Source organism: Miscanthus floridulus, chromosome 12 (assembly GCF_019320115.1).
Source record: "Miscanthus floridulus cultivar M001 chromosome 12, ASM1932011v1, whole genome shotgun sequence".
Classification (NCBI taxonomy): Eukaryota; Viridiplantae; Streptophyta; class Magnoliopsida; order Poales; family Poaceae; genus Miscanthus; species Miscanthus floridulus.
In genome coordinates, this window is record NC_089591.1 from 22306922 (window position 1) to 22325672 (window position 18751).

The 18751-nt window shown below is 43.7% G+C and overlaps 1 pseudogene; it reads left to right on the forward strand.

The window, feature by feature from the left end:
• The first annotated feature begins 3073 nt into the window (after positions 1–3073).
• LOC136496440 (uncharacterized) lies at positions 3074–15510 on the forward strand (annotated as a pseudogene).
• Positions 15511–18751: the final 3241 nt, after the last annotated feature.

Here is an 18751-nt window from a genome sequence, read left to right on the forward strand (position 1 = left end):
TAGAGAAGTGGCCTACAAGCTTCAACTCCCTACTGACTGCAACATTCACCAAGTTTTTCATGTCCCACAATTGAAGCAGGCGGTGGCTTCTACTCAATTTGTAAGTACCGAGTTACCAGATCCTACAATTCAGTTTTAGGTGCTATACTGGACCGACGTCTTTAGTAGCACAAGAACAAGATCGTTTCTTAGGTGCTGATCTAGTGGTCCCTGCTACCTCTAACTCTTGCTACCTGGGAGGATGAGCAAGCGCTTCATCAAGACTTCCCTCGTGCACCGGCTTAGGGACAAGCCAGTTTGTAAAGGAGAAGGAGATGTCACCAATAATGGAGAGCAGGGGCCTAAAGAACATGAAGGGCCTGAAGATATGAGTGCTGAAACTACTAAAGAAGCAGCAGAGAAGGAGCGGACTGGCGAGTGGGAAGGCAAGCCAGGCGCACCTGGCACGCCAACAGCAAAGTTACTGGCCGGATTGGGTTTAGAATCATAGAAGTACTTTTCTACTTTCGCATGCAGCGCATGAAACTGGGATGGGAGGCCCAATGCGCAGCTCCTATGTAATGCCTATCTTCTCTTAGAGAACGTGAACTTGAACACGATACTACTGAACCGAGCTACTTGACATTGATAGCAAGCTTGGGCAGTTGCCGGAGTGTTGATATCCTCGAGTTCCACGAATCTGTGAGTGCTGAATCTATCGGGATACGGTAACATGGTGATTGAGAGGGAGGGCAACCAAATTAGGAAAACATTACTGCAGGCTACTCCTACGTACGAAGAAATAGAGTGCAGAGTAGGGTAACTATTCTTGGTAGCCAAGCACGAGCACCGGTGTCGGTGTTTTCGGACCACCGACGAATAAATTTGTATTTGCGCGCACAAGGGTTTATACTGGTTCAGGTGGAACGTCCCTACGTCTAGTTTGTTGTTGCTTAGTGTTACCGACACTTCGTTTGTAGTAGGAGTTACAAACAGGGGAGAGAGGGAGAGGATCCTAAGTCTCTGGTGGAAGGAGTGAACAGGTGCTGAGAGCTCGCTTGCCGCTCAGCCGTGTGCTTGTGTCGTGCTCTTGTGTTTCAGATCCTTTTTTTCATAGGGTGCCCTGCTTCTCCTTTTATAGGTGAAGGGAAAATGCGGGTTATAGAGGAGGAAAAGGAGAAGAACGAGGGAGAGAAGAAGGCTTCTAGGGTTGTTGGTTCCTTCTTCTCCTTCATGCGGGTCTCGCTGATCTTGTAGATGTCAACAGGGACGGCTCCATGTCGCAGGCCCTGTTCGTCTCTAGCACCATGCGCAGGCGTCATCTGCTGGTCATGGCGTTCCACTCCGTCTCGACGGACTGTCGTGGTGAACTAACACGCCTGTCATTGTCCGTACGAGGATTAGGTAGAACAACACTAGCATGCCGACACTGTTCTTGATGTGAACCCTCATGTATGGCCATGGGTTACATCGAGGCGTGTCAGCCTCTTTCGTAGCGTCAGAGTTTTGACCCAGGACCCATACGCTTGGACTAGAGTGGTTGGCGGCGGTATGGGTCCCCGTCGGACTGAGACGGAACCCACGTCCTCGAGGTCGGGCGAGACGGAGCCCGCGACCTTAGGCGAGACGAAAACCGCGTCCTTAGGGTCAGGTGAGACGGAGCCCATGGCCTCAAGGTCGGGCAAGACAGAGCCTACGACCTTGGGTGAGACGGAACCTGTGTCCTTAGGGTCGGGCAAGATGGAGCCCGCACCCAAGGGGTCGGGCGAGATGGAGTCTGCAACCTCGAGGTCGGTGTCAGGCAAGACGGAGCCCGCACCCAAGGGGTCGGGTGAGATGGAGCCCGTGGCCTTGAGGTCGGGAGAGATGGAGCCCGCACTCAAGGGGTCGGGCGCGACGGAGCCTACGACTTTGAGGTCGGGCGAGACGGAGCCCGCGACCTCGAGGTCAGGGTCGGACGAGATGGAGCCTACGGCCTTGGGGTCGGGCGAGACCTTTTAATACGTCTCGAGCCATCCGGGGAAGTCAGCGTGGGCGCTCACTTTCTTGCTTTGGGTATCCCTAATATCAATATCCGACAACCAGCGATGGGGGCTGCCTCGTCGTCCTCACGCCCCAAAAAACAGTAGGGTAAAGATGGCAGCGGGGCGGGTCTGTACCCGAAACCAGCGGGTTTCAGACCCATCGAGGGTGGGGGCGGGTCCAGTTTTGGCCCCGCGGGTTTGCGGGTTCGGGGACCCAAAATGGGGCGGGGCGGGTGTGGGTTTTAAATTTCCCCCGTGGGTGTCTGTTGGGGACCCGAAATTAAGCAATCTAGTAAAAAAGCCCACCGTACATGGCCCATGTAACCTGTAACCCTAGGTATATAAGTAGCCATCCCACTCCCACCATTCTCGTTCGCACCAGCCCTGACCCAATCCTAGCCGCCAGCACGGCAGCACCAGGAACTGAGGAACTAGAGCCTAGCCCTGTGGCCCCATCCCAGTTGTCGTGCTCCCTTCCCCGCCTCTGGCGTCCAGCCACCGTGCATGTGGAACCGCAGCAGGACGCAGGCGCCTAGGGTACTGGCGCGCAGTGCGGCAGGCGGCCAGGCCTAGGTGTCATAGGTGGCGGTGGTGGCAGCTAGGAACACAGCTGTGCGGTGCGGCCGTCGTAGGCGGGCAGGCGGTGGCCAAGCACGCGGCCCAGCTCGTGGCATACGGCCAGGCGCGCAGCACGGGCACACGTCCCTTCGCTGCGGAGTTGGAGAGAGTAGTTGCAGGTCGAAGCTTGATCCCGTCCCGGGTTTCAGGAACCCGTCGTGTTTCAGGGACCCGACGGGTTCAGGGGCAGGGGCAGATCTTCCCCCGAAACCAGGTTCGGGGCTGGTTTGGGTTTCGCTGTTGGGTTTCGGGTGCGGGTCCACGAACACTCCCCGTTGCCATCTTTACGGCAGGGGCGCAACAGAAAAAAAGCAAGCGCCAGCTATTATAACGAAACAGACGGCATTCTTGTTGGGCCGAGGCCCAACGCATGGAGGGTTGTGGGGCATGGAACAATGTTGGAAACTGCCAGGTAACGCGCGGACGTAGGATCCGTAGCGGATGGCGATCTGTCTTCGACTGCTCTCTGCCATCGCTGAGGTGAAGTTAGAGGATCTCGTTCTGCTAGACCCGACGGTTCCTAGCGACGGCGGCGACCTCGAGCTGAGGGCAGCGAGAAGGCGGGGACAACTCGATCTCCCTTCGCTGGCTAGACCCGATGGAGCCGACGGTTCCTTGCGGCGATGGAGGCCCCGAGCTGAGGGCCGCGAGAAGCAATCGACAGGAGGGCGAGCGAATCCACGTCCTCGATCCGCGAATCCTAGAGCCTCAGCTACAGAGGTCGAATCCATTCAGGTATCCTCCACTCACCTTCTTCTATCTCTATGTCCTTGAATTTTGTTCTTTATTTTTTCTGCAGTTGTTCTTCTAGCGCATCGATAGATCTAGTATGTCCATGTCGATGTTCTGCTAGTCCATTCAGATCCCGTCGGAGGCACCAACCTCCTCGAATTGTCCTTGGGATAGAGAGGATTTCTTTGCTTCTTGTGTCCTGTACCTAGATTTGTGATATCTTTCAGGTTTGAATGCGAGCCTCCATTTCATAGGTGCTTTCATCATTTTACTAGCTTTCTGCACATTTCAATTACTCGCTCAAAGAAATCTCGGTAACTGAACATCTGAAAGGAAGTCTTGAATGGCTACTGATGAGTGTTCATAGGTTAATTTGCTTCTACAGATTGGGATATCCAGGGTTAATTACTCCTATCAACATATATACATGCATGTGATGCCATCGTCATCCTCTTTAATTACCCAAACTGAATCCATTGGCTCAGGACATGGAGTCGTGGCTGCATTCTTTGATTCCTAGCTTGCCATCAGATTCTTTTTTCTTTTTTTTTTTAAAAGGCCGACCTAGCTCAGCTAATTTCTCTGTTTTGGTTTGATGACTATTCTGTGCTTTGTCAAGTAGCCGACAAACCATTTCTATAACCCTAGCTAGCTAGAGTGAGACTGCTTATATATATAACTTGCTTTCATTAGCCACATATATATCTTCCCTTTTTGTAAAACAGTTGACCAAATGGTGATATATGTCAGAAATATAATGTTTTGACAATCCAGTATGTCTCTAAAAACTCCATTCGTTCCTCTCCGTCTGTAGCCTTAAGCCCTTAAGCATGAAATTTAAAGATCAACTCAACATCCTCTTTAGATAAGACATGTCATGCTTCTCGATCGTCTCTCTCTGTAGCTTGGCACAAGCAAAGCATAGAACACCCTGCAATGCCTTGGTTCATTAATACTGTTGGCTGATATCCTTTTTTCCAAAAACTTCTCCCGCATACCAGAAACTAAACATATGTTGTTCAGCAAGTGCCTGCCATTTATGAGCTCCTGAATAATACATGTTTTTAGCACAAGCATCGTTTTTGGTATCAGGATAATATATATGTGCTTTCTTCCATTTATATACTTCACTTATACTGGATCTGTCCAAATTCAAATATATGAAAATGATGATACTACTGTGTATTGCGTCTCAACTATATATGTTAACCATCTCCATATCCTATAACTATAACCCATGCATAAATGCTTTGAGAAGAAGAATGAACATGCATAAATCAATTTCAGAGCTCAGCTTTTATGTCCAACACTTACCAGTTAAATTAGTCCATCCAGTCACAAGGAGGAGTAATGGACATAGACATTGAGCTGTGCAGTTTCAGAGAGCTTTTATGTGTATATAAGGTTTAGTCAGAACAGAGAGACCTTATGTAAAGATCCTTGCCTCTAGTTTTTTTTTCTTCTAGGCTATGAAACAATACTTCGTGCTTTATGACTGATTAAAGAAGTGAATAAGCTTGGAACACAATCAAACACAAGTAAGTCAGTTGGTTGAAAAACTTAAACCAAAGTGGCCCAAGCTATTCCAGATACAACCCATGTCTTAGCTGCCCAGTAATTCAATTCAGTTTCTGGTCGTCCAGCACCTAGTCGTCTGACTAATTGTGATTAGTCAACGACTAATCGGGCGACCAGAAAACTAGTTGCCTAAGTCGTACCCCCTAGTTGAGTTCGGGCTACCGATTAGGACGACTAGTCGCGATTAATTGCGAGTAGTCAGATGAATTGATAACACTGTTCCTCTTAATGAAATGATGCACAATTCTCTTGTGCGTAGAGAAAAAAAACAGTTAATTAATATTGATAGCTGTATTGTTTCAAATATGTTCATTTGTTAAAATTAACTTCTGTCTTTTTTTTGGCTTGATCAGGAACATCTTTCATCTATTAACTCAACGAGAGGTCTCACCTCGAACGAAACACCACGCCAAAAGAATATGGAATAAGTCTCCAAAATATGATCCTGATTTAATTGAGTTAAGGTTTGCCGATGCAGATGCTAAACTCGATATTTTTTCTTGGTAAGGAAAGTTTGTTTATTGATGTTTAAGAACAAGTCCATAATATATCAACTACTGAGTCACATGTGAGTCTGTTCACATCTGTTTTTTTATTGGCTGATTCGTTTAAACCTTGCTGTGTACAGGGCAGAATCAAAGTCCCTGCATCGCTGGACTGCCAAGTATTGCCCTCTTTTGCCACCTCCTAGGTCAACTATTGCAGCTTCTTTCAGTCCAGATGGAAAAACACTTGCGTCCACACAGTAAGTTTATTGACTCACTGTATAACAAACTGAACTGAAAGACATGCCAACTAACTAAATCTGTTTTCTCAGTGGTGACCATACTGTGAAAATAATTGACTGCCATACAGGGAAATGCTTGAAGGTTTTGAGTGGACATCGACGCACTCCTTGGGTGGTATGTCTATCATACCGGCATATATTTTTTCTAGTGTATTTAGATTAGCACCATGTGCTTCAAGCTCTTGCAAAGAAAGGAATCTAGTTATAGTGTGTTTTTTTATTTTTCAATAATGGTCTGTCTAGAACATTAATTTTATAATTTCTCTTTCCATATTATATTTGTTACTTGGTGACAATCTTGCTAGCTGACAGCTTTTTTTTATTACAAGAAATCAAGAATAGACAAAATGATCTTTTTGAACTTTCTTTGCATCCCAATCTTACATCAAATTTAAGCTGCTAACTTATTGCAGGTCAGGTACCATCCATTACATTCTGACATCCTGGCTAGCGGAAGTTTGGATCATGAAGTTCGTCTATGGGATGCTAATACATCAGACTGTATTGGATCACAAGACTTCCGTAATTTCTCTCAGAAGACTCCTTGCATTCTATTCATAACCAATTTGGAGAACAACATAACTTATATTTGATGTTCCTCTGGCAGATCGGCCAATTGCGTCCATTGCATTTCATGGAAGAGGGGAGATTCTGGCAGTTGCATCAGGTCACAAAGTGAGACTTGCTGTGTTGACCTTGAAAAACAAGAAGAAAACAAAGTTTTTCTGTACTGTTTAATAGAGTCAGTTAACATACCATACACTAATGCCCAAATCAATTTATATGTTTCTGTGTCAGTTGTACATATGGAACTACAATAAGAGAGATGACGCTTCTTTCCCTGCCATCATACTAAAAACTCGCCGTTCGTTGAGAGCTGTGCATTTTCACCCACATGGGGCTCCATATCTTCTGACAGCAGAGGTAGAAATATAGAATACCCTGAGGTCTGCACTTATGCTTTTCCTTCAATTTTTCATGTTTGCTGTATGAACTTACGCATAACTTCAATTTCAGGTTAATAATATAGAGTCTGCAGACTCACCCCTGACTCTGGCAAGATCCTCTGGATATTCAAATTACCCTTCAGCCCTGCTGGTGACAAACACTAATTCTAGGTTCTGTCCACTTCCTGAGTCCAATGTGATGTCACCTTGCTTACTGTGGCCTGCGTACCTCAGAGATGATGGAATTTTGCATGTGCTTGGCAATGACAGTAGTTCAACCATTGTGCAGCAGAGATCATCATTAGTTCAACCTTCCACATCAGATACTGCAAATGTACAGCTTGAACAGTTTGCTACCCCTATGGATGTATGTCCTGGAGAGCCAACTTCATCTAATGACATATTAGATGCAGTCACTGTGCCTACTTCAAATGGAATTGAAATGCATGGTGCTGGCAGCCAGTCTAACTCAAGACTGCAGGGCGGCAGCTCTATTAGTAATCTTGAGAGGTTCAGTGCTAGAGATGATTTGCAAATGTCTTCCCTGAGCAGCACTGAGCCAATCCCATCAACAGCTGGGCCTTCAGGATCTGTTTCACGCCGTGCTATGCCACTGAATATGCTCCTCACTGGTGGATTAGATGTTCAAATGTTCCTAAGAAATATAGGTAGTGGACAACAGGATCATTCTCTCTTCGGCGACTCACATAACTGGGAGGTGCCATTTGTGCAGGGTTTTTTGATGGCCCAAAACCATACAGGTTTGCACCCTGCACTTGTGAACAATAATGTCCTTGTAGACCTATCTATTGCTGGTACTGCAGGGACTACTTGACTAGGGAATCACCACACATGCATTACTTTGGATGTCCAGGTGCTTCATCATCGATTCCCCTTACTGCTGGCAGTTCTAGGGGACCAAATCGACGCTATGCCTCACGCTCTGTACCTGGGGTTGGGAGTTTGCTCCTAGGTCCTCAAATTGACGAAGCTGAAGCTCATGCTGCTTCACTAGGTGCTGGTTCAGAAATCACTGCGTCAATGCTTGCTCCTGGTACTGAATTGCCTTGTACAGTGAAGCTCAGAATATGGCGGCATGATATCAAGGAACCATGTGTTCCTTTAGAACCTGAGGCATGCCGTCTGACGATTTCTCATGCCGTTCTTTGCAGGTGTATCATTTCTTCTTAATTCCATTTTGGTAATATCAAAACTGTTATTTCTATTAGTAATATTAGTTTACTGTTTTGCTAATATTGCAATGTAACCAATCGTAATAAGCACAAGCTCCAGGCCTGTTTACACTGTAAAATAATTGTGAATAAATTGCTCTGTTGCGTTTGCGTATATGTTTTGTCATATGTGAATTGTACCTGTACATTTGTTGCATCTTGAGCTTCAGCAGGGAATTGTGACTTCATTACTTACTCTGAACTTACCAATTTTACAGTGAAATGGGTGCCCATTTTTCCCCATGTGGACGATTTCTGGTAGCCTGCGTTGCATGTTTGTTGCCTCAAACAGAAGGCGACCATGGTAGCCAATTGCCTGTGCCTTATGAAGGAGCTGGATCATCACCAACTCGTCACCCGCTTCCCTCTCACCGAGTTATTTATGAGCTTCGGGTTTATTCGCTTGAGGAGGAGACGTACTTTTTCTCTTGATTGTCTTTTTACTATTTTTTATATACTAGGTTACTGTTTGTGAATGGCCCACATATCTCAAAACTGGTTATACCTTTGCAGATTTGGGGATATTCTTGCTTCCAGAGCAATAAGGGCAGCACATTGCTTAACTTCCATTCAGGTTTTCTTCAGTTATTTGTGTTTCTTTGCATTTTTATATGTCGATAGCAACCTTTTATCATGTCTTATAACCTGTCACTTGTTTGGGACTCACTCTGTAACAGTTTGTTTTTGTTGCAAAAAGCATTTTGGACCTGAGTCTGATGAAAGATGGATCTTACATTTCTGCAGTTCTCATCGTTGAATTGGATCCTGTTTCTCTCTTTTGATGCAGTTCTCACCTACATCCGAACACATACTTTTGGCATATGGTCGTCGTCATAGCTCGCTCCTTAGGAGCATAGTCGTGGAAGGAGAAAATGGGATTCCTGTATATACTATTTTGGAGGTAGATATGACAATCATATTCCAATTTCCAAATCATAGTTTGATTGGTAACTGATATCATATTAATTATTGTATGGGGGATGGTGACAGTGCTGGTTCTGCAGTAGAATGATACTTACTCTCTGATACTTGGGATTCAAAATGACTTGCTTATTATCCTCCACAACTACTAATATTGCTCATACTTTGTTTACAATGTAAGCCAAATTATCAATCTTTTTTTTCATTTATTACTTTAGGTATATAGAGTTTCAGATATGGAGCTTGTGAGAGTGCTTCCTAGCGCTGAAGATGAAGTCAATGTTGCATGCTTTCATCCTTCACCAGGAGGTGGCCTTGTTTATGGGACTAAGGTGGGTAGAAAATTATTCAATAAACAAAAAAGGTATGGCAGATTGCTAATGCTTTCATTGTGGTGAACTATATAGGAAGGGAAGCTCAGGATCCTTCAGCACAATGGTGCAGACATGACAAACATGGGAGTGGGTTGCTTCATTGAGGAAAATATGGTTGAGGTAGCGAGTTTTTTCCTTGTTTATTCATTGCCATTTATTACTCAACCTGCTTTCTTTGTTACGTCAAGACATTTCCATGTTTATTAAGCCGATTTTTGAGACACTTCAGTTGAGTGGGGCCTCAAGCGTATCTTCCATCTACAAACTCTGCAGGCCTGCACCCTCGCCCCCTTTACCTTCGCAGTCCTACCCCCATGCAGTGTTATCAGGTTGTCTGAATCGCAATTAATCGTCTTGATCGGTACCCAGCACTCGATTAGGCACTCCGACTTGTGTCATGCATAGCTCCCGGATGGCCCGTTGACATATATGTGAACCGCATGTCGAAATCACAAACTGTTAAAACATTTTGGGTGGCTATTTCTGTCTTCCCAATATACCTCACTTGCTCGCCCGGTGGAAGGAAAACACGAATATGAGTGCCATCAAGTGCTCCAATGCAATCTTTGAATTGTGGATATGCTCGCTTATCATCCCTTATTCTCCTATGAACAGTATGAAAATTGGGATCTTTTGGCCTAATGAAATCCTTTGCCATGGCCATCAAACAGTTCAGAACATCCTCGAATTTCCGACTAATAGTTTCACCAGAGTGCTTGAATCGATTTTGACCTTTTCTATTAGACTCATTTCCCGCACAGATAAATAAGAAAATTGCTAGGCTCTCTTCGGTTGACATGTGCAAGGATGGTTGTAGCCCATACTTTCTGTACCAATAAACCATGAAGGTCAAAGAAGATTTCTGTGCTCATACGCAGCTGGCTATGGCATTCGCCCAGAGTGCGCAAAGTCTCCAACATAAAACCCATTCCACTGGTGGTAGACGTCCTTGTAAGGTTTTTAGTAAGGAACATATCAACATATATTTGAGCAAGCATAGCACCTCCTAAGATAGTTTTGAAAAATTCCTCATTCTCGTCACTAGAATCATCACTAGACAGCTGCAAGATTAAATATGACATGTCGAAATGAGACGAAAAAATGACAACATAAAAATGATAACAAATTGACCACCACAAATTGTCCGCACGACATTAACATGAATAAAAAATGACATGTTCAAATACAAAAGTTGACCATGACATGTCCACACGACATTAAGACGAATAAAAATGATATGTCTAAATAAAAAAGATGACAAATATAACTTGTCCACATGACATAAGATTACTCGGCCATCACTTATCACATCATACTTCCTCTTAAGCCAACTCAACCTAGCCTCATTGGTGGGCATAGTCATGAACATTTCCCTATGCTCTTTCTTGACAAAAAGCTCAGTTGCCACAAAATGCTCATCACTGCCATATGCAGCCCCACATGCGACAACATGGCCCATTACTTGATCAATAGTGATCCCATCTTGCTTACTTGCCACAAAAGAGGAAGCATTCTCTGATATCTTGGAGATGTGTTCTTGTATAACTAATGTTGTGCTTGCCTTAGGTTTCTTGTTAGGTTTTTCAAGGATCACATGGGCTTTTTTCTTAGCATGGGCAACGGCAGGAGAAACCTCCTGCACCTCATCACCATTGTCTAAGTCATTGTTACCACCCGTCTCATTCTCATCCTCAGCATCAATGAAGTTGGAACTCATGGACCCCTATTATGGGGTTGGAACTCATAGGATTCCAATGATCTTGCTCTTCATTAATGATGTTCCCAAACATTACCTTCAAGTCATCTTCATTTTGGAGAGGCCTATTCTTAAATTTCCCCACGCTAGGAATTTCCTAAAATGTTTTGACAAAGGTAAGAAATTGAAAGTATACAAGACTAATAAAATCTGCAAATGAACAAAATACCATGACAGAAGTGCTCACTTGTTTGGGGTTTTTTCCACCACTCGGGGTCCATGTTGATAGTTCCCTTGTCCCAGTTCCAACCAGTACCAGTTTGCTTTCTCATTAATTTTTTCCATGCACTCAAATCAGCCCTCAACTTATCCCACTTGTTCTTAAGTTGAGTTTTTTTCAACATGATACCGGTGCTCTGAAAAAACCTTTCATTCACCTCCCCCTTCTTCTGCTCCCGCTGGTGGGCGAGCCACTGCTCCTCGGTGAAGAGAAGCTTGCCACCGATGGTGATCGGCTCTAAGGTTAGCTGCTCGTGGTGGTCGATGGCCTTGAGGCGGCCCATCACCTCCTAGATCTTCAGGGAGAAGTCCAGCAGCGTCTCGATCGACACAACCAGCTGTGTGTACTTGGGGACGACGCGGAGGAACTTCTTGACGGCTCTCTCCTCATCGTCGTCGTACCGCGTCAACTGCTGCATCAGGGTGGTGAGACAGAGCGAAGTCGTCGACGTCCTCGCCCGTCTTGAAAGCCCGGTGTTCCCACTCCTGACGTAGCTTCGACAGCGTGGCTCTGCGGGCGCGGGCGCTGCCGATGCGTGAGTCGGCGATGGAATCCCAGGCGTCCTTGACGGTCTCCTTGTCCGTGAGGGAGGACTGCATCTCCTGTGGAACAACAGCAAGAAGGGCCTCCAGCGCTCGCCGATCCTCGGTGTAGTCGACGTCACCGTACCGTACCGCCTCCCACATCTGCCGCGCCTGCATCTTCACCTTCACCATGGAGCATGGGCCATCCGCTGCCAGCGTCCTTGAAGGCGGTCTGGACGACTGGGAGGAGAACCGCACCGGCCATGGCGGCCGCGGCGCCGGTCCTGGGAGGGGAGGCGCGCCGCCTGCGAGTTCTCTGCGCACCAGCGTCTCGTCCACCTCCACCTCTAGCCGCGCCGCCTGCTCCCGCAGTCTCTGCGCCTCAAGTGCACGGTCGACTCGCGGATCCCGCCAGTGGTCGCGTCCGCCGAGCCCGTCTAGGTGGCCTGCGTCCCGTCCGCCTCATCCGCTCGTGCGGCCCGTGCGCCAGCGTCCGCGTCGGCCCGCACACCTACTTTCCGTGGCTCCCGTGCGGTCTACGCGCCTGCTTCCACTCGCGCATCCACTTCGAAGCCGCCAGCGCCGCGTCCGTCGAAGCCGTGCTGGTCCGTGCCCCGAAGCTCCCGCGTGTTCTCGCTGCCCAAGCCCTGCGCGTCCTCGCCGCGCAAGGCAGCAGCTTCTGCTGTCGCTGCCTCAGCCGCCGCCAGCCGCGCTGCCTGAGCAGCCACCTAGGCCCGCACCGCCGCCGCCTCTCGCTGATCTGCCGCTGCCTGTGAAGGCTCTGCAGCTGCAGCGTCGCCAGCGCCAGCCGACCGGCCACGCTGGGTGTAGACGGCAGTGGATTGGGGGGGGGGGGGGGGGGATAAGACATGGCGACGGGATTCGGATGCGTAGGGGTAGTGGGGGGTAGGGGTAGTACCCATATGAACTTAGGCTTTAGATACCATTTGTTGGAACCAAAGCACAGGTTTGGGGCTAGATTCAGATTTCATTATCCTTACCACAAACTATGGCAGGTTGGGGTAGATATAGAATAACATACTTGGTCCTTAAGAAAGGATTACAGCATATTGCAAAGTAGGTGCTAAATAGATGCTAAGGCAAGATAAGAAGATAAGGTGCTGACATATGCACCAACTACTCCTAAGATACATCCTAGATAGATAAACACAAGACTTATGCTTTCATGTTCAAGCTTTTAACAACCTTATACTAATGGTTTTGACAAACCCTAAGAATTATAGTTCTACCTTCTGTTGACTCGAGCGAAGCAAATGCTAGATACAATTACTCTTGTTTCAGTCTTGGGCTTATCATCCACACCTTCCTATAATGGTGATTAGACCTGTGATGAGAGGGATTGGCCAAAATTGACATGTGAGGCAGTTGTCAAATTAGATTTAGAGATCTTATCCCAAGAAATGCCATTGGATAGAAGCACATGTGCAAGAACAATGCCATGTAATTCAGTTTCTTCAACTACATTATTAGCAGTACCATTACTACTAATTTATTACCAGTATATATTTATATTTTTACTGTATTTATACTCTCTCTATAGCCTGCCTCTTGTTGGGATTCATCTCTGGCCTGCCTCTGCTTGGGAGTTGACTAATGGCCTTGCTGCTCTTGGGTTTATCTGCCTCTTGCTGTGTTTCATCTCTAGTCTGCCTCTGATTCTGGGTTGTGGATAATGGCTTTGCTGCTGTTGTTGTTTAACTTCGTTTCTGGAAATATTCTCTTCTTTTTTTCTCCTTACCTGGTTCAGTTTCAATCACCAGAGATGCATTTAAGCACATTCATATCCACTTTTGCAAATGTGATATGGAAGTATGTAATATGTTTCTTATGTTTGTTTTCAGATCCAGAGGTATGCATTGGAATGCTGAAGAAGCTTGACCACATCATGTGATTTTTAGGCTTACTTCCATGGTAATTACTGAGCCCTAAATTTTTAATCTCTATTATCTTCCATTGTGCGGGGTCTGGGGAAGGGCGGGCAGGCCTGGTGCAAGCGGTAGAGTCTTACCGCCTGTGACCGGAAGGTCCCGGGTTCGAGTCGCGGTCTCCTCGCATTGAACAGGCGAGGGTAAGGCTTGCCACTGACACCCTTCCCCAGACCCCGCACAGAGCAGGAGCTCTCTGCACTGGATACGCCCTTTTATCTTTTATGCTGTCATGGCTGCATTGTTGGCCTCAAACATTCTGGTTAGATTTGTCATTAGCTGTTCATTACTTTTGTTAGCAAGAAGCTCAATGATTTCTATAAATTAAACTTATAGTGGAAAGTAATGGACTTGGTTGTTGATCTGAAAGCATGATTGTTTGCCATTACAGGAAGTTTTCTCTGCAGGCTTCATCTGTGTGATCCGTCCAAGGGAAAACAATCCATCTCCAACTAGATTATGACAGATAATTCTCAATGAGTTTATTTCAAGTGCCTTGGGGATTGGTATGTGACTGCATTTTAGGATTAACTAATATTCCTGGTATGGATGTAATATCCTTTTTCTCAGCTTCTAGCTACAACGGATGTGAGTATCTTAAGCCGTTTTTATATACAGTAGGATAATCCAAGTAATTAATGCTGTAGGAAACATTGATATCTGCTTGCAAACCTGTCTTTACAAGCACTGTCAGCTCTTACTCAAAGTGGCGATCAATTTCACTTTCTTAATCCTCTTCCTGGTTTCTGTGCACCTCTGAAAAGCACTTACAAAAAGTATTGGGTTATTTTAACAACTTGCTTGAGCAAGCTGCTCTTCAAATTTCTTCTTGGTTCAGGAGCCTTGAATATTTAGTCCAGTTTTGCTTTGTTTTTTGTTCAATCCTTTGGAGCGCCTTTGCAACCTTTGAGCATCCTTGCCTGCCTTACGTTTTTGAGTTTATGTTGGCTTCATGTCAAATGATCCCCCACCTCCTCACCCCCACCCCCCGCCCCCGCACCCAAAAAATAATAATAATAATAATTGTTGCCTTGCTGTTTTAGTCCTGGGTTCTAAACTTTTAATTGACCTTTTATGCAGTATACCATGTTTCTCAGCTCTTTATGAATTTCATGGGCTAAATTTGATTTCAACTTAGGGGTTATGGTTCTATACCAGCTTCTAAAACCTTTGAGAGTTTCTTGCATTTTTTTGTGCTAACCGTACTATTTATGGTTAAGCCTGTCTAGATTCTTTTTTTTTTTTTTTTTTGTAAAAATGGATATGGACATAATCTTGTGTGCATTTCTAATGGAAAATTGTTTTTCTAACCTTGGGGAAATGATTGCTTCATAAAATGTTCTGCATTTAGTGCATGTTGCATGGACACTAAAATTACATTTGATCTACAGGTGTAAACAGAATCCAGCAAAAGAATGTTTTATCATAGCCTCTAGAATATATTTTCTTTTGTTAAAAAATAATATATATTTTTTGGCAGAAGAATTATTCTAATGCCTTGCTATTTGCAACTTGATTTAGGTCTGTGCAGAGGCGGTAGGAGATGTAAATCTACATGGCCATCGTCGTGGCTGCCATCACGATGCTGTAATTATACCTTTGTACATGTATATTCCGATCAGCTTAACTCGTTTGCTGTTGTATTTCAGAAAGTTGACGGTGCTAATCCTTTTAAAGTCAAAGTTACTTTTTTGTTGTATACTTTACCTATCCTTACAAGCGGTCGATGATGCAAGAAGTTACACAGGGGAATGGAATTGTCTGGATTTGCTTTTACACTTGTGAAAACCGTGTTTTTTTTTCTGTTCTCGTCAGGTGCGAGTGTAATGATTTAACGTTTGGAGTTTCTATTTTAACTGTATTTTTACATGAGATACCACCTCAAAAGCCTGTTGCGACTTAAGCATATGGTTTCCACGAGACGTCTACAGGCGCTGGTTGCTAGAATGCCGTGCTATTGTCATTAAAGCTTTTTTTTCATTTCTTCCCTGGTGGAAGATTATTAGACGCAATCAGAACGCGTTACATTTAAAGCTCAGTCGAGGAAGTTGTGACAAGACTATGGAATTATTTGGTTTCCTTGTTGAGAGTAATGGTAGCATACTACTAAATCTGTTTTAAATTATAGTTCGTTTGACTTTTTTATCTTAAGTTTGATCATTTGTCTTATTCAAAAATTTATGCTAAATATCACATTTTTTGTAGTGACTTGCTTTATTAACAAAAGTTCTTTAAGAATGACTTAAATTTAATTATGTTTGTATAAATTTTTTGAATAAGACGAGTGGCTAAACTTGAGGTCAAAAAAGTTAAACGAATTATAATTTAGAACCGAGGTGTAGACATAGTGAATTTGTATTGATTCGTATGCATTGTTACGGGTCTGAGGGTGTGCCATCGTATAGTTCTTATTAGTAATAGCCTAATCGACCACTTATTAGTACTAAAATGTTAATATGCTAAGGGATGCTTGAGGTATTTAATACTCTTTTCGTTCCTTAATATAAGCCATATAGTTTTTAGCACCAATATTAACGCATGGCTTGGGAAAGGATGTGAGACCGAGAAAAAAAAGGAAAATCAGGCCATTTTCTCTCTCCCAATCAGATTGCTTCCTAAATCTAAGGGGTTGGTTGGGGCATGTGCTATGTACGATGGGAAGGTTTCCAAACTAATTGGCGTGGGAGCTGATACGTACATATATTTTGAAATTTTCTTTAGAAATCTATATGACTTATATTAAGAAACGGAGTGAGTACTAGATTTGTGCCTGTGTGTAGTAACGGGAGTTAAACTTTTTTGTAAGAAGGATTAATCATTGAGATCAGTAGATCACTATTTTTAGCATACACCTCTTCTATCCATCCTTCTATGCTACTCGCTATAGTTTTCTAAAGAATGTCGTTTTGAGGTTGTCTAAGTCAAATATTTTAAACTTTGATTATAAATATATTTTTTTGGGTTGAGTTTGAAAACATAAAAGTGATGTAAGTAGATTTTATCTCGAAATGTAGTTTTATAAAAGTATATATTGATTATATTTTATAAATATTTTATAGTAAAAAGTAACGGTCAAAGTTATTTTTTTAGATCGTGTTGCTGTTCAAAACAACGTTCTTCAGGAAATCGGAGGGAGTATGCAACTTCTCATAAAGCTTTTATTTAGAGGGAGCAAACCAATATCCTATAATCCTACAATAAATATTGTTTGAATAGATTGTATAAGGTGCTCATGTCTACGCCTACTGAACATTGTTCTTGAGATGACATCTCCCATAAGATTCTTGAACTCAAGCTAGACACCTGTCTCAGTATGTTTAGCTGGAAACATCAGAATTCTCCCACCTGAATATCTAAACAAATATTTTGCAAATCGCCACAAGTTCTCCTAAAGCTAATACAAACATGGGATTGTAAAATCCTATATGGCATGAACTAAAGGTATCATTTCTAAATGTAATGTACACAGGCTCAAGTAAATGCAAACATTCAGTGCTAGTAGGATTTCAAATAATCTTTGCTAAGCTCTCCATTCGTAGATAAACTGTGTATCACCAGGCTGCTCACAACACTTTATTCTTCCCATAGTTATCAGCATCAGAAGAGTTTATAATAGGCTGCAACCGAATCAGCCTAAAGTAGATATGCCTTATCAGATTCATCCGAACTTGATTCACTCAAAATGGATTACATTTTTTAGGTCATCGATAGACTTGCTAAAGTTTGTAAAATGTTTGACTGATTATAACAAAACACCGCAAGCTATCTCTCCGGGCAAATTGACCTCACCACCACACCCTCAGGCTTCATAGTGACAAGAACAACAAACCTGCAATCAACTGAAGAGTGTGAGTTGTCTGAGTAATAGCAAGCAAATATGACAGAAATCTTGAATAGCTACTGAATATGATCATGGTTTGCATCCATTGCGGTCTCCCAATTCTCATTACTGAATATGACAGAGCTATTATATAGCAAGCAAATATGACAGCGTGAGTGATCTGATTAATAGCAAGCAAATATAAACAACAATGTCAAGCAGTTGCTTACATGACACAGTTCTTCAAATCTTAATTTCGCAGTTCACATTAAGCTTAATTACAACTGAGATCACAGTCTATTCTTTTTTTTATCGTGATCACAGTCTATTCTAGAAGAACCTCTCAACGAATGGATCAGATTCTCAGTAGATGAGATCACATTAAGCTTGCTCGCAGCTGTCCCTTGTAACTTGAGGACATGACGGAACATCCAAGTACTCAAGATGTGTGTCATTTTTTTTTCAAAAATCTTGATAAAAGTATTTACAAAATATAAGGTAATAAATTTACCCCTACACTCTAAATTTTTTTAAAATGATTCATCTTCACAAAAGACAAGAGATGAAGGAAAGACAGAAGGTCAGGAAAATCTTAAAAATTGCATTACCAATTTTTATAAGGAGCTTTTTGGGCCTCCTGAGGAGTCTCTGTGCGCCCTAGATAGCTTAAGATTTGGAGAAATACCACAAGTTAAAATGGAAGAAAATGATTTCCTAACCTAGCCCAGATGGTTTCCTGGCTGAGTTTTATCAAAAGTTCTAGGAAACCATTAAAGGAGACCTCATGCTAATGTTCCACAACCTTCACAAAGGGGATCTACCTTTGTTTAGTTTAAACTTTGGTATAATAATTACCCTCATTTCAAAGGTTTTAGAAGCAAATCCGATACAACAATATAGACCTATTTGTCTCCTTAATGTCAGCTTTAAAATCTTTACCAAGGTGGCTAAGAATCGAATCAATATTGTGGTCGATCATGTTATAATCCTGACCCAATCGGCCTTCATGGCAGGACGGAACATCCTTGAAGGAGTTGTTATTCTCCATGAGATGATTCACAGACTTCATCGAAAGAATTTGAATGGTGTTATCTTCAAGATAGATTTCGAGAAAGCATATGACAAGGTTCGATGGCCTTCCTTATTCAAACATTACGTATAAAAGGCTTTTCGCCCACATGGATCCAATGGGTAGAAACCTTCATCTCGGACCGTAGTATAGCAATCAATGTAAACGTCAACATGGAAACCCTTTATCACCTCTTCTGTTTAATATTGTTGCTGATATGTGGG